Source organism: Psammomys obesus, unplaced genomic scaffold (genome assembly GCF_907164565.1).
Source record: "Psammomys obesus unplaced genomic scaffold, mPsaObe1.curated_primary_1811, whole genome shotgun sequence".
Taxonomy (NCBI): domain Eukaryota; kingdom Metazoa; phylum Chordata; class Mammalia; order Rodentia; family Muridae; genus Psammomys; species Psammomys obesus.
In genome coordinates this window covers 3,582,600-3,599,380 of record NW_026591643.1, presented here as the reverse complement: position 1 = coordinate 3,599,380, position 16,781 = coordinate 3,582,600, and the positions used below count along the sequence as shown (strand labels likewise).

General features: G+C 43.0%; 1 protein-coding gene across 1 annotated transcript in view; it reads right to left on the bottom strand.

Moving 5' to 3' along the window:
• Kiaa1958 (KIAA1958 ortholog) overlaps nucleotides 1-16,781 on the bottom strand; it is a 134,807-nt gene that overhangs the window by 18,161 nt on the left and 99,865 nt on the right. The window lies entirely within an intron of this gene.

Genomic DNA, 16,781 nt, shown 5'->3' with positions numbered 1-16,781 from the left:
AAAAATAGCATTTCTACTAACAGTAAAAAAATAAGGAAGTAGAGAATTTTTTTTTTTTAAGATGAGAGGGAGGAAGATTATAAGGAAAGGGAGAAGGATTGCAAGGAATCTTCAGTGCACAAGGAATATTCATCTCCTTGTAATACAGCTTCAAATTACTTGTGTGCCATGTGGAACAGCCTTGAGTTAAGTGGAGCCAGCATATTCCTCTAAGTCTCTTCGCCCAAGTAATGCTGCAGACACACTCACCCATGGGCAAGCATGGGAGAGCTTGACTGCGTAGGCCTTCACCGTACACACCATCAGAGCGGATGGCAGGATGCCGGCAGCGGTGCGGAAAAGGAGAATGAAGAAAAGGAGGGTGCTCAGGATGGGCTCACCTTCAGAGGGGATGGGAGACAGAAACTGCCTAAAAGAGAATCAAATCCACAGCCACTAGCTGGCCTTTCCTTCCACTCCGAAGTCTGGTGAAACCAAGCATCTCTTTGAGTTATGGATATTCAAATACAAACTGGCTAGGGCTCAGCGGGACAGCAAAATGATAAAGCTAGCGCAGTCTTCACGTTGGCTTCATTCCACCTAACCCACCTTGGTTTTCATGGCTCCCATCGAGGACCCCTCTGTATCAAACTCCCAGAATCCTGGGGTCCCAGAATCCTCTGGCACCCAGGAACATTACCTTTCTCTCTCTCACACACGCACAGCTGAGAAATGTCCTTGAGTATATCAAACAACATACTTAAAAAATAATTTAATGTATATGGGTGTTTTGTCTGCATGTATGTCTTTGTACCACATGCATGCCTGGTGCCTGTGGAGGCAGGGGTGGCATCAGATTCCCTGGGAATGGAGTCACAGCTGGTTGTAAGCTGCCATCTGGGTGCTGGGAATTGAACCTGGGTCCTCTAGGAGGACCACTGAGCCGTCTCTGCAGCCCTTCAACACACTCTTGCCAATATCAACCTTTCTTCTAGAGAAGCTGTCTGCATATCAGAGCCTTCCTCTTTCATGTTTTCCCACCTGCCTTCTTTCCTTAGGCGTGTGCTCTGATGGTGATGCTCTATGCTCCTTAAAAACCTGATGTCACTTTTGACACCTTGGCCTGCCCACAACTGGGGAGCACAGAAACTGCTTTACTAGCACAGGTATCGAGAGGGACCAGTGACAGCACAAGCACTGGCCGGGGCACCGTGATGGGGCGCTCCTCTTGCCACTTCCATATACTTACTTAACTTCAGCTTTTGCAGAACTTTCTTGACATTAATACAATTTGTGATTCCCATACATAATGTCAATGGAAGCCTGCTGTGTGCTGATTTTTAAAACCTGTGTGTAATCTTTGAACAAGTGCATGATTATATCTATTTTACAGACAAGGAAACAGCCTCAGACATCACAGTAGCTTCATACACTCATTAGATATTTACCAAAGAACCTTCACTGTGTCAGAAGCAGGCTGCCGAAGCCACGAGCCAGCAACTGGTAGATCCAGGAGCTGTACCGAGTTTGACGGCGTGCACTGGCTGCAGCAGCCATGGGCCATGTATTGTAGGGACACAGTCTAAGTGAGAATAATTTAGACACCCCTTAGGCATATTAAAAACATCCTGGGTCCCCAAATTCACTTGTCTTAACATTCAGAAAGGACAACAGTAATGATCTGGGTGCTGGGAACCAAACCTGGGTCCTCTGAAGGAACAGCAAGTGCTCTGAACACACTGGGCCTTCTCTCCAGCCCTAGGAGGTGAAACCGATTTGAGAACTTCAGCCACTCCTGCTGTTGGTGGAAATCCACTAGCATAGCCCTGTGCTCACTCTAACCTTTGGAAGTGAGTTCTGTCCAGAGGGAGCTTGGGAACTCTTAACAACACTGAACTCCTGCCAGCGACTAATAACCTAGACTTGAGTTTGAAAATGTGAACCAACAGAACCGATGCTCGCCGAGATGCGCAAGCAGCGGCCCCGCGCCTGCTGCTCTCCCAGAGACGGTGCATTCACAAGCCAGAAGGAAGCCAAAAACATAAAAGAAGGAATGGGAACACATTCAACACTGCACAGACCTAAAAGCGCCACACACAGTCGCACATATGATAACTGCCTTTCTGAGGACAGACAGAGTCACAGGCAAGAAGGTGTTTCAAACCGCATGAGGATGGCAGTGCAGCATGCCCCAGAGCTAGGACACACGCCACAGAGAAAACGGTAACATCCGCTGTTTAGAGCCAAAAAGAAACACTATCAACCATATAAAAAAGAAAACACAGATAAACTGAAGGAAGGAACAAAACCAGGAATCAGTGAAATAGCAAAGGTACAATAAAAAGAGACATGCCAAGATAAACTTGCAAAGAGAATACTTTAAATATTACCAAGTGAAAGGGAAGGGAAGGCAGATTTTTACACAGAAATGAAAATCATCACTAGAACATGGAAAACAATAAACACCCTGAGGCCAGTGGACCTAAAAATTGAATAAAAAGCACAAATGCTAGAAGGACACAGCGTAGCAAAACTTCCTGAAAAATTATAAAGTAAAACAGTCCTCCATAGCTTGCAAAAGGCGGGCTATAGCAAAGCGCCCTCACAGTGAGCTTCAGGTTCACATGCATTTTACTACTAATTACTCCAACTTTAGGGAACAAAAATGACACAGCTCCTTTTTTTTATTTTTTTATTTTTAATGACAGGGACTGCTTTTCAAGTGCTGGGACTAACGCATACACCACCACAGTTTTTGTAAGATTTATTTTTAATTGTGTGTGTGTGTGTGTGTGTGTGTGTGTGTGTGTGTGTGTGGTTATGTATAGGGTCAGCAGACATCAGAGGAGGGCGTCTGATCCCGAGAACAGGAGTGACAGGAGGCTGTGAGTCAGCCCCTCCGTAAGAGCAGAAAGTGCACTTACTGAGCCCTCTCTCCAGCCCACCTACAGCTCTTTATAAAACAGTATAGATTTCCCATAAAAACAGAATAAAATAAGGAAACCTACAGACCAACTTAGCAACTAACCAGACTCAAAACCCTTTATTTGTCTTAAGATTTATTTATTATTTATACAGCATTCTGCCGGAATGTATGTCCGCACACTGGAAAAGGCACCAGATCTCACTACAGATGGCTGTGAGCCACCATGTGGTTGCTGGGAATTGAATGCAGGACCTTGGAAAGAACAGCCTCTTAACCTCTGAGCCATCTCTCCAGCCCCGACAAAAATCTTTAAAATATGAGGAGAGCTGAAGAGATGGTTTAGCAGTTAAGAGCACTTATTCCCGCAGAGGATCCATGATTCAGTTCCCACATGGCATCTCACAACCATCTGGAGCTCTAGTCCCTGAAAGATCAGAAACCCCCTCCTGACCTCCCTGGAATCAAGCATGCCTGTGAGACAACACAGACACACAATCAGTGGAAACACACACACACACACACACACACACACACAGAAATAAATAAATTTAAGAAAAATTTAAAAGTAAAAAATAAAAGATTTAAGTGCTTAAAAACCCACTATTAAAAAACAAAAACAAACAACAAGGAAACTGAACTCTAACCTCACACCATAAACAAGAACAATAAAACAATCCCAAATGAATCAAACTTTAACCTAGAGTGAGTTCAAGGCCAGCCTGGTACATGAGGCCTTGTCTCAAAAGTCAAAATACAACAAAACTGTAAGATATCAGTTCTATGAGTGTGGAGTTGCCAAGTACTTTTAAACAATGCCATCAAAATCAATACATAAATTAAATATTGAGAAATTGGATTCCATAAAAATTAAGAGCAAATACTTAAAAATGCATCATTAAGAAGTGAAAAAGGAAAAAAGGAAAAAAAAAAAAAAAAAAGAAGGCTAGCCACATAAAGGGAAAAGCATTTGCTATGAATTTATCTGACAAATCAACAAGAAAGCAGACCGTCCAATGAAAATGGGCAAAGCTTGGGACTGGAGAGAAGAGTGGCCAGTGAAGAGCGCCTGCTGCCCTTGCAGAGGGGCCAGGTTCTGTCCCTCGTGCCCATCAGGCAGCTCACAACCACCTGGAACTGCAGTTCCAGAGGACCAGGGGACCCGATGCCCACTTCTGGCCTCCAAGGGAACTACATGCACAGAGATACATTCAGGGACTCCACCCCAACACATACACACACGAAAGGACGAAAGTTTTATGAGCTTCATATAAAATTAGTAATGATCCAGGAATCAGACATTAACACACACTAAGCAAAACATCTTCAACGAGGAAGAAATATCAGATGCTAATAAGAAATACTTTGCTGGTGCAAGAATACAGCCGTGCCATATCTGAAACTAACTGGTAGTGTCTGCTAATATTGAACATGTGTCTATTACATCACCCACGATACCATATCCCAACACAGCCAATGTAAGTGCACACACACCTATCAAAAGGCAGAGATGAATGTTTACAAAAGTCTAACAGCATGACAAAGAGCCCCAAACCGAAGCCTGGCCTTTGTCCGTAGGATACCAACTGCACTGAAATTATAAGATGCTTAACAACAAATTATCATGTAACAGTACTGAGGAATGAACTATGCAACAGCATGAGTGAATCCTCAAACACAATACTGAGAGAGAAAAAAAAGCCAGAGAGCAGAGTATACTGCAAAGGCCTCAAAGACATGAAGTTACTCCATGCTCCTACAATGGGAGGGAGCACACGGGAGAAACTGCTGGGTTTGGGTGGTGCTTTCCTCTGAGTGGGGGCTATGATGATGTTTGCTTCAGAAAAGTCAGCTCAACTATGTACTAATGATCTGTGCATTTTTCTGTGTAATTCGATTATAAAAACAACCCAACACTCCTTAAAATTAAACTACCTTCTAGACAGCACTATTACTACAAATGTGGATGGAAGAGATCAATTTAATTTCTTCAAGTAATATCTTTTTTTTTTTTTTTTTTTTCCTCTTTTGGTTTTTCAAGACAGGGTTTCTCTGTGTAATGGCCCTGGCCATCCTGGACTCACTTTGTAGACCAGGCTGGCCTCAAACTCAGAGATCCACCTGCCTTTGCTTCTCTCTGCTGGGATTAAAGGCGTGCACCACTGTGCCCCACTGAAGTAAACTTTGATTCAATATCATTAAAATCTAAATCCTCCTTTTGTGATACTGGATAGGCCAACTTTAAAGCTTAGTGGAGAAAGTAAATAATTTTTGTAAATGAATTTTAAAAAGGAAGGCAGTTATAAAAACAATAATTGGGGGCCTGGCCCTGAGACACAAATGTGATAAACTAGGAAGGGAATGGTGCACGCACGCCTTTAATCCAGCACTGGGGCGGCAGAGGCCAGCCTGCTCTACAGAGCAAATTCCACCATAGCCAGGGCTACACAGAGAAACCCTGTTTTGAAAAAACAAATAAACAAACAAACAAAGAGAATGTGACAAACTGTTGCTTATGAGTATAGAAACAGCCTTTGGTGTGTAAGTATACACTGGGCACACAGTAAAAGTGCAAACTCTGACTGCAGAGCAAAGCATGGGCTCTTCAGTGATGGTTTTCTTTAATTAATTGGTTGTCAAGTCAGAAAAAAACCCACAAATTGGTTAATATTTACCCCCCCCCAACACACATAGGCACATGCACACACCTTTCTAAACGGTTCTGTTTTACAAAGGAGATGTGTGCATAATTGGAGAGAGTAGAAATAAAGCCTTTTCCAGCATGATGCAACCCAGAAGGTGGGGGCAGGTGAGCAGGTCAGACACTGGCATTGAGGAAACAAAATAAATAAATAAAGAGTCAAACAGGAGAAAAGGACATAGGAAAAGCTCCTAGAACAACAAGGAAGATAGCTCACTAGGAAGTGGACTCAGAATGACAGAGAACTAATTATTCACTGAAGAAACACCAATACTGATCACATTAATAACAGCCATACATGAAATTAAAACAAGATGTAATTCACTTAACAAACTGGCAAAAACTTTAAAAAAGTCGTCATTCAAACACAGGGCAGAATACGGGGAAGCTGCATTCTCGGCCATTGTGACCCAAAGCCCACACCAATGCTTTCCCTGAGCAACTACGGCTGAGTGTAGAAATGAGTATGCAAGTATAAAGATGTCTACCAAAAACTCATTGGTAGAAAATGGTTGAATAGTGCCTATTTATGGGCTATCATTAAAAACCGCGCTACCCTTTTACATGCTGGTACAAAAACAGGTCCACAATATATAAAGTCAAAAAGGGAAATTTTACTTTACGATATCATGCAGCATGATACATTTTAACAAGAAAATAAAAAATTTAAATTGTCTATTTATAACTTCATTTAAAAAGTCCTGAAAAAAAAGTCAGGTGGTGGTCAGGCCAGCACCTTTAATCCCAGCTCTCAGGAGACAAGAGGCAGATAGATCTCTGTGAGTTCGACGCTAGTCTGGTCTACAGAATGAGTTCCAGGACAGCCAGGGCTACACACAGAGAAGCCCCGTCTCAAAAACAAACAAACAAAACTAAGGTCCATCCAGGTATTATGGTGCACACCTTCAATTCTAGCAGTTGGGGGGAAAGGAAGGCAGAGTTTGAGGCTGGCCTATTCTACACAGAAAGTTCCAGGACAGCCCGGGCTGCACAGTGAGACCCCAAATCTCAGTCTCCCTCCCTATGCTGCTCCCATTCTGGGGATCAAACAGTAGGCTCTGCACATTAAAGCAGATGCTTTCTCACTGATCTACAATCCCCAGCCCTGAAGCGTTCAGGGACGGAACATCCATATCCCAAATAAAAAGACTATGAGAAAGTCTTATCTGTGAGGCAGTATCTAAGGATCATCTTGCCAAATCCTATCTATTACCATCTGTTCCTTATGTGTAATGACTGTTTATTGCTATATCAGTCATAAGGCACTAGAATGCTAAATACACCAAGTGCCGGTTTCACTTCCATTAAAAAAAAAAAACAATTTTACAGGCCAGGCATGGTGGTGCCCACTTTTAATCCTAGTGCAGGAGGCAGAGGCAGGCGGATCTCTTTGAGTTAGAGCCAGCCTGGTCTGCAGAGCAAGTTTCATGACAGCCAGGGCTATTGCACAGAGAAACCCTCCCTGGCTTGGGAACAAAAAACAAAACCTAAAAACAAGATTACTCTGAATGTTTTGTTTTCAATATTTATTTTTAACTAACATTATTTTATACACGTTAACCATTTGAGTCAAAGAAACTCCTTTTTGAGAATATTATGAATAAATTTAAAAAGAGAAACAACTTTATGACTTGTATCTGAGTCAACTTGAATTCTAATATTCTTTCACTATCAACAAAATAAGATTCATCATAAATCAAATTGCAAACCCACTTAAAGATGGGCTTCTTGTTGCTTGAAATACTATGAAAACACAGGCATACCCTTTATAGTAAGACCACCCACACTGCTGTTACAATGACACAGCTATCTCTAGTTGCAATAGTCAGCTAAGAAAACTGGGAACTAGTCAGACAGGTTTACATTTAAGCAAAATGGTTATGAATATTCATTCTATTTTCAGGTTTTACTTTTTAAAAAGATATTTTATTCTTAATCATGTTTGTGTGTGCATGTGTGTATGTGTGTGTTTGTGCATGTGTGTTAAGGGTATGTACACAGATGCCCTGAACTCAGTTATGAGCACCTTGACATGATGCTTGGACCTGAACTTGGTCCTCTGAAGAGTGTGTGTAACTATTGGGCTATCTCCCTAGCGCCTAACACTTTTTATTAGGTATTTTTAGTGGCCCAACAAAGATGCCTGAGATTAAGCACCAAGGAACCATTTTTGTTCAAAGAACAATGTCAAATGAACATGCTAAATGTAATAAACAACACATGGAGAATCCTGACTAAAAACATAAGGAAACCCAGGACCTGACATATATGTTTTCGTTTTGTTTTCTGAGACAGGGTTTCTCTGAAAGTTGCTTTATAGACCAGGCTGGTCTCAAACTCACAGAGCTCTACCTGCTTCTGCCTTTGGGTATAAAGTGTGTGTGTGTGTGTGTGTATGTGTGTGTGTGTGTATGGTGTGTATGGGTATTTTACCTTCACCTATGTCTGTACACCATGTATGTACCTGGCTGGTGCCTGCAGAGGCATCGTTTTCCCTGGGACTAGAGTTAAAGGCAGTTGTGAGCTGCGATGTGGCGCTGGGCAACACACTCAGGTCCTCTGGCAGTGTGTGCTCTTAACTTCTGAACCACCTCTCGTCTGCCACTACATCAGTACAACGTCATTTAAGGAGCATGGAACCCTTTCGTAGAGGTGAAGAGGAAGGGCTATCAGAGGTCCACAGACAGACAGAAGGAAAGAGACCTGGAGTTACACAAACAGGTGATCCCAGTACATGAGAGGCAGATTCTAGAGGGTCAGCTATCTAAGTCCACCGTCTGCTATGTAACAAATTTTATGCCAGCCTGAGCTACATATCATCTCAAAAATGGGAAAAGGCATGGGGCATGTAAAAGTGGCGCCCATATAATGCTGGAGGACAGAGACAAAGGGATCCCAGGGCTCTGGCCAGGCAACTGGGGCACACTTGAGCCCAGCTCACTGACAGACCCTGTCTCAAAAGTGCAGAAGCAACTGGCAAGCACTTAACTTTGACTCCCGGCCTCCACACACAGACAGGCCTGCACACCCTCCACCACGAACGAACAAGCACAGCAGATGGCTAACTATCTGCTGTGGAGCATTTTCCTCCACGAGCAGTCCTGGGGCCACAGAAAGCCCTCGAATAAACCAGCTACAGATCCTTACCAAACAATGTTATTTCCTCACGAGGTCTGTGTAGAGTGGTGTAATGCCTCCTCTCCCAGCACGGCCCCTCAAGGTCAGACACATGTATATGGCTTTGTACATTCTGACACTATCCCAGTCTACTAGGTCAACAAGTTGATTTCTTTTTTTTTTTTTTCAGTTTGTGGGCTGCTTTTTAAATTGGTGGAATTACAAAAACAGCTACTTTGCAGAAAATAGTTTATTAACTAAATATTGGTCAACATGAGCAAATACAGAAAAGACGGTGTGACTGAACAGGCTCTCTACCATCAACATGCATTGACTGAATTTATTGGTTTGCTTATTTCCATAAATTTTAGGCTGTACCAACACATATAAAAAAAAAACCCATAAAATCTCACTACATCAGAGGCAAACGTACACACGATGGAATTGACCACTGGGACACAAAACTAGTTTTATTTAAAACATAAGTACACGGACAGTCATGAAGCAAAAACAGTGAGCTGATAAAAATGAAACATCTTAGTGTAAAAGTCAGTGAGCAGCGAAATGAAAACAAAAGCAATACCATGTACTCCTAGTCACAAAAGTTCTATATTATTATACACATTACAGGCAGAGATCAACTGGCTAAAGGACATCATACGTCTGACACATTGACAAGTTTCTTCCACTTTAACTCACCCTTCTCTTCTTCCCGTTAGAATTGTAGCAGCTAACAAAACTTTTAAAATATGATTTGAGTGAAACGGACACACACTTGTTTTTTTTTTCCACATAAATCATACAGAAGCCAGTGGCGATAATCTGCCAGCCTGGGCAAGTAACACATTCCCAAAGGACGGCACAGCCTCTGCGCTTTCATGACAGTTCTCCTAGGCATTAGCTGTGGTTACAGTATTTCCAACAGATGCCTGGCCTTCCACCATAGAAACTAAAATGATAAATCTGTATTTTCATTCTGTAAGTCCTCAGTGATGGGAGAAAAGGAACTGCAAACACACGTCTACAATGCATAGCGAACAGAGGATCCCCGCTGACCACGTCGCTAAAGCTTGCCGACTCTTCTCTGCAGTAGACGCTTGGGTCATATACTGATTCTGGTAAACTTAATTACGGCCAGCCGGTCTCCTCCCAGCCTTCAGGCCTGTGGGAGCTTACTTCAGTGTTTACACACCACACAGAGGAGGACATGGCCACCACAGCAAGGCTGACCTGGCAGCTCTGTGTCCAGCTGTAGCAACGAATGTTTATAGTCAGGAGGAAAAATGGAAACTATAGATTAAAAACCTACCAAGTACACATACCATTTGTTCAAAAAATCGCTCTAGACATAAAGGCCTTGATATAGAGACTGAAAACAGAAGATCCAGGGGTGAAAAATAAATCTGAGAGCAGCATTGAAACACATGTCCACTGCTACCTCAGAGAGACGTCACTATTGGGGCCTAGCATGCCGGTCTTTGGTGTCTGAAATCTCCCACTTCAGGAATCGAAATGCTCGGCTGTGACTCCGGGGCTGGGCGCTGTGCTACACCACACGAACTGAGTTTGTTTTATTGCTTTATCACCTCATGGAGGGGTGGGTATTTAAAGCTTATTTTGGCAGGAATGCTCCCAGGTAAATCTGCCTTGCTTTTACTGCGAGCCAGTGGTTCTCAACCTTCCATTGCTACTTCATAACTAATTTTGCAACAGTTATGAATCGTAACGTAGATATCTGATCTATAGGATTTCTGACATGCAACTCCTGTGAAAGGGTCATTCAATGCCCCCCCCCCAAAAAAAAGGGGGTTGTGACTCCCAGGTTGAGAGCTGCTGCTCTAAGCAAGACAGGGCAGCGGCCTCGATGAATTAGCTCCAATAATCTCAGAACTAAATCAGTAACTCCAGCACCGATGTGCCCAAATACAGCGCTGGCTGTCACCAAGCCTCTGACAGTTGAACAAAAGCCCCTCTCTAACTCAGGAGATTAGCCCTTCAGTAAAGGCAGGCTTTAATTATCACATAATTGTTACCTCCTGAACTGACAGGAGAAAGCCCTGTACTAGGTGAGGAATCTTGGCATGTGGTGGTAAAAAGGCTCTTTAGGAAGCAGCCTTCTTTAATATTTTGTAATAGTTTCACCTCCACTGTAAGGGAGAGGTCAGGGTATGACGACATCCCCCACGCTGAATCTGACCCAGTAGCCTGGGTCACTGTGGTGAAGCAGCTCTCTCGCTGTCTTTAGTTATGTGGAGCCACTGTGGCGAGTGAGAAATACCAAGAGCTGGACTGGAGAGAAAGGTGTGGAAGAACTGATGGCATAAGGCAACGGAACACACTCCACAGTCCTGCGTAAACACAACAGCTGAACTGAGCAACTATACCGTATAACACATTATTAAGTACTCTTTTCTAGATTCATTTTTTATTATTTTCAATTATGTGTAAGTATGTGCAGAGGTTTTGTCCTGGAGCTAGAATGATAGATACCTGGTGTGGTAGCTGGGAACTCAACCCGGGGAGAGCTTTGCAGTGGGAAGAGCAGTACGTGCTCATAACCACTGAGCCATCCCCAGCCCCTACATCACTAGTTATTCCTACAGATGCGATTCTAGCAGCGAGCCACGCTGAGCAGCGAAGTACCGTGTGCGCCTTGCAGGCCTGTGCTGCCGCACGTCCGCCCTGAAACTCTCTGAGCAGGGACTGCGCTCTCCACCGTCGGAGCAGCTAGGCTTCCTCTGTAAAAATGCCACCGCATGAAAGAATTCAAAAATTCTCAGTGATACAGTACTTAAACACTTACACAAAACGGAAGTCTTGCTTTCTCTTTTGCAGGCACGTGACGGAATGTGACGGAGAGCCCTCTACACTGGGTGCACACGAGACAGCGGTCTGGCGCTGCACGGTGACTACATCTCCTGGAGGAGCCACTAGGCGCTGGCTCAAAGCACGGCTTCCCTGAGCACAGCCTAGCTACAGCACAGCCTAGCTACAGGAGGTGTTAGCAGCGGTCAGCAATCCCCCCCGCAACACTATGAACACCGTCAACAAGCGTCTAGAACAACAGGCAGAGCCTTGACGTCACTTAGGTGTCAGAAATGTAGAGAAACTGTAATGGGTTTTGGCAAGTATTTTTTTTTTTTTTTGTAACAAATGCTTTATAAAGCAAAGGTTTTTTTTTTATTATAAATGCTATTTTAAAGTTGCAACATAATGGATTATATGTGTAAAAGCTGACTTACATAAAGCTAATCTGGCTGGACTAATACTAAATATGGACATCCAGTATAAATAACCAATTATAACTTAATTAGTAAAGTATTCTAATGTATGTGATTTATAAAATATTACAACATAGAAAGTCAACAGTAAGCACTGTGTGCACAAAAACTGTGGAGATTCTGTGTCAGCGATGCCTTCCTAATTCTCTACCACAAAAGAGTAAACTAGGCCAAAGCATTTTCAAAGCTCCCACCAAAACAAATGCAAAATGGTAAAAACGCTAATCCCGGTGTCATACCAAGACCAACACTCCATAAAAAAGACAAGTAACTATACTGTACTTTTAAAGAACCCTAAAATTTGAGTCTCCACTGATTCTGATTATGTCTGTGATTATGTCTAAATTATGCCTGTGAAGTTTCTTTGCTTGACTTCCTTTTCAGAAGAAAAGTCAAGATAGTACAAGAAAACACTCTGCATTCTAATCTCTCTGCTAAAGACCTGTATCACTGGCTCCCATTTTTCCCCTTACTATCACTAAAAAAATTCACTTAAGAAAATCTTAATTATGTTGATAAAAATTAATTCTTTTGGGTGAAGGTATGTCTCGCTCTCTCTCTTTTTTAATTTTTCGATACAGGGTTCTCTGTGTTGCCTTGGCTGTCCTGGACTCACTTTGTAGACCAGGCTAGCCTTGAACAGTGATCCACCTGTCTCTGCCTCCCAGAGCGCTGGGATTACAGGTGTGTGCCACCATGTCCGGCTTTGAAGATATGTCTCAAACTGTGAAATACTACAAATTTTATCTCAAACCAATGATACAGATTCTGTAGAGCTGGATCTCCAAGAAAATGTCCAGTGAAAAGGGAATTCTCTTTTGGTTCATGATCTACAGCTGGAATTTAATACTTAAAGATGTGGAAAGTTTGCCTTCCCATTTACAATGGAAGCTAAATACAGTGGTACAAGCTGAGTGACATTTGTTTTAAAAAAAAAAAAAAAAAAAAAACATCTGAGGTTATTCTAACAAATTTTACAATGAAACATGGCTAAAATCAAGACAACTCTAAAACATGGAAAGTTAAGTTTCATATTCAAACAGCCTATAAAAAACCGTGAGGGTTAATTCTGGGCACGGCGGTGCACACCTTTAATTCCAGCATTCCAGAGGCAGAGGCAGAGGCAGAGGCAGAGGCAGAGGCAGAGGCAGAGGCAGAGGCAGAGGCAGAGGCAGAGGCAGAGGCAGAGGCAGAGGCGGCAGAGGCAGGCAGACCTCTGTGAGTTCAAAGCCAAACTGGTCTACACAGTTACAGCCAAAACTACAGTGAGACCTAGTCTTAAAACACAAACAAACAAACAAACAAACTAGTTTGAAATACAGTTTGGAAAAGAAGGAACTTTAACTCAGGGTTAACTTCTATGCAGGTGGGAGTTCTCTAATTCTATCCAGTTTTTATCTACGGACAGGGGTTTACATGGCTCCAGCCCTAAACGATGGTAAGATTCAGGTCCTCATTTCTCTGGGGGCTGCTTCTCGTTGTGAGGAAGAACATGTGAAGGATGTCTAACAGAGGCAACAGCAGCCCGTTCAGCACAGCCCATCTCAAAGAAAGAAAAGGCCTAACGAACAATCGACAGTCTCCAGCGAGTATGCATGCATGTATATTCTTTCCCAGGCTTCCTCTCACCTGGCTCGACGACATGGTTTCCTAGTCTATATCCTAGCGATCGTGGGCGGGGCAGCTTCTTAGCCCTCCCTGGATGCAGCCTCTGAGATCAAAAGACAATGGCTTTATCACAAGACCTAATACTATTCTAATTCATCATGGTTTGCACTAGAGCTCAACTTAGCATATCAAATGTCTTATTTTTAAGAAACCACAATCTTCAATACCAAATCAGGTCATTCACTCAGTTCCGGCAAACCCAACTGGTCAATTTTCAAGTTAAGTTGGACCGTGAGAGTTCTGCTTTCCTTTTCTAAAGGTAAAATCAGAGTTGCTGGTACTTTATCAGCACAATTCCCCTTGCTCTGTTCTCAGAAGAAAGAGATACAGCAGTGATGGAAGGATGGTATCTACAGTGTACTTCTGGGGTCTCAGATCTGTCTGACCGGAAGGATTTCTAGTCTTCATCCCAGCTCCATCACTCCTCCTTATGAATCGACAGCCTAACCTACTTTTTGAGCCCCAGGCTCCAGCCAAAGCCCTTTCTCAAACAAACAAACAAACAAACAAACAAACAAAAAACTGTCTTGCATCAGAGATTTTATCTACAGCTTGTAACTTCAGAGAGCCTACTGCAGAGTTACCAGGAGTACAAGCCAGCCGCCTGGAACAGCTACAGTGAAGGACAGGACTTGGGATCTGCACGTACTTCAGGGACGCCTGCTCTTCCCCACTCACTCTGCGACAGAGGCATCCCATCCGAGTTTCTCCTTACAGAGAGGAGAAAATGGCTGCTTGAACAGTGACGACTAGAAGCTCCTGCTACAGGGGCACACTGTATGTTCTAACAAAGAACAGACCCTCACACTCCTGTATGCACGCACCCACCCAACACAGGCATAGTGCACAACAGCTTCGCCTTATTACTGATTTTAAGAGCTCCAATAAACATACTTCCTAAAATACTCAAGGAGGTGGGGTACACTCAGCAGCAAACTGGGACACCCGACGGCGTAAGTAGCCGCAGAAGCGCAAGGAGTGGGCGCCGAGGCAGGCTAGGGCTCGCACAGCTCGCTTTCTGCGGGCTCCCAAAGACGGGACTTAGATAAGCAGTGCCCTTAGATTTTCTTTGAGAACAGGACGAAATTTATACATCTTTACAAACTTCCCACTGACTGGCTATTCAGTAAGTATTTGCCCATGTGGCCATAGATTTTCATCACAGTAAATTCACTGATTTCATGGCTCTGATGTTAGTTTCCCTGTATAAGAACCTAACGGAAAAACAAGAGACCTAACCTATGCCGGAAAAGATGCAGTCAATACATTGTAGGTCAGGCAATAAATACTGTAATGTAGGGAAATGAGCTCTGTATGGTGTTGCCGTAACCCGGTACCCAGGATGTGGAGGGGTGAGGATTAGACACGTAAGGCCATTAAAACCCACCTGCCGAAATCCTGCACCAAAAAGAACTAAACACAACACAGCAACTGAAGAGAAAATGAATTCACGGGGAAACGTTAAGATAGTTAAAATTATGAAATAAATATTTAATAGCTGACATATATTCTGTATGAAACATTTCACATTAGCCCTAATAAACCATAATAAATGCTGGCCTGCACCTCTGTCACAGAGCTGAATAACTTTTTAAGTTAAAATACTAAAAAATGGCATCCAGCAGTGGTATATCCTCAATATTGTTTAGATAAAAATACAAAATTTAGAGGTAGTCACAGACTTTTATAATTTAAAGAGGTTCTAAGTTGACTAGGTTTCTTCTAGTAAGCCATTTTCCAAAACGTTTTAATGGAAATATCACAGTGTTCCTATTTGGTTAGTTATCACAGCAAAACATAAATAAATAAAAAACTTTCCCATCCCTGATCTAACCAGCTCGATGAAGACGTAGTGCTTGAGACTAAGTAGGGCAGACCTTCCTGCCAGCCTGGGCGCACAGCAGGGGCTCAGACCCGCCAGTCTGTGCTCTCGATGGGGCACAGACCTTCTCAAACGCACACTCTGCTGTCAACCCACTCAGGACTTAACACCGTCTCAGATAAGTTCAAATGACAGGTATGCAACATGAAAACATCCTTTAAAAAAGTTCCCTTACAGTGGGCTTGTCTCAGGAACTCATGGGCCAACTCTAGAGGAAGAAGAGCAGGGAAGTTTTGCAGAGCAACGGTGTGTTTAAGCGGAGGCCACGGTGAGGTGGTGAGGGGACAGTCCTTTAACCCAGACAGCCCTCAGCAGTGGAAAGAGACTGCTCCTATTGCTGGCTCTAACCACCTGAACCAGCATCAGCTTGTACTGGAAAAGGTGGCTAGAAGAAGCTTGGAGGTGAGAAGACTACTCCTTCTTCATCTAACTGACTTATCCTAATTTTATCCTAAAATGAAGATAAATTACTTTCTCTTTAAGGTTGCTCAGAGGATTTAGGTAATACTTGAATAGAAATATATACACTTTTCTTAGCAATGCTTCTCTTGGAGGGACAAGTTCCTGGAGTTACTTCTACCCAACAATGAATGTCCCAGGCAGACCCGCTACTTCTGCACTAGAAGACCATAGCCTAGAAGCCCTGTGTGCTTATGAATTATTGACGCAAACAGCCACCCAGCCACCCAGCCACCCAGCCACAGGAAAGCTGGGCTCTGGGACAATTTTGTAAAACAAGTAACAATGTTTGTCTTTTTATCATGATAAACAACAACAACAAACACCTGGCCCAAGAGGGTCTCAGATATGACAAAGCAATGACGGTTACACATTGCTGCCTGCACAGGATGCAAAGGACCCCAACTCAGCCTTATTGTAGCTCTAACATCTAAATTTACTTGATTTTTGAAGTGTCTTAACTAATAATTTACTACAGTCTTCAAGACTTGAAAACAAAGACTGGAAAAACCATGACAAATGTTAAGCCAAAATTATTCCAATTACAAAGTAACACAGATAAACACATTTCTATTTGCTGAGAAGAAACTCAAGAATGCTTTGAATTCTGAAAACCCTGGTAACAAAATATTGTGATTTAAAATGAGTGTCAATGTTCCTTTGATCTTAAGTGCAAAGTCAAGTAACCCCTGAGGGTAAAGGGCCGAATTTAACGACACTTAACAGGACCGGCAGCTTGTCTCCACCAATGGACCCAGGTTTCTTAGTGGG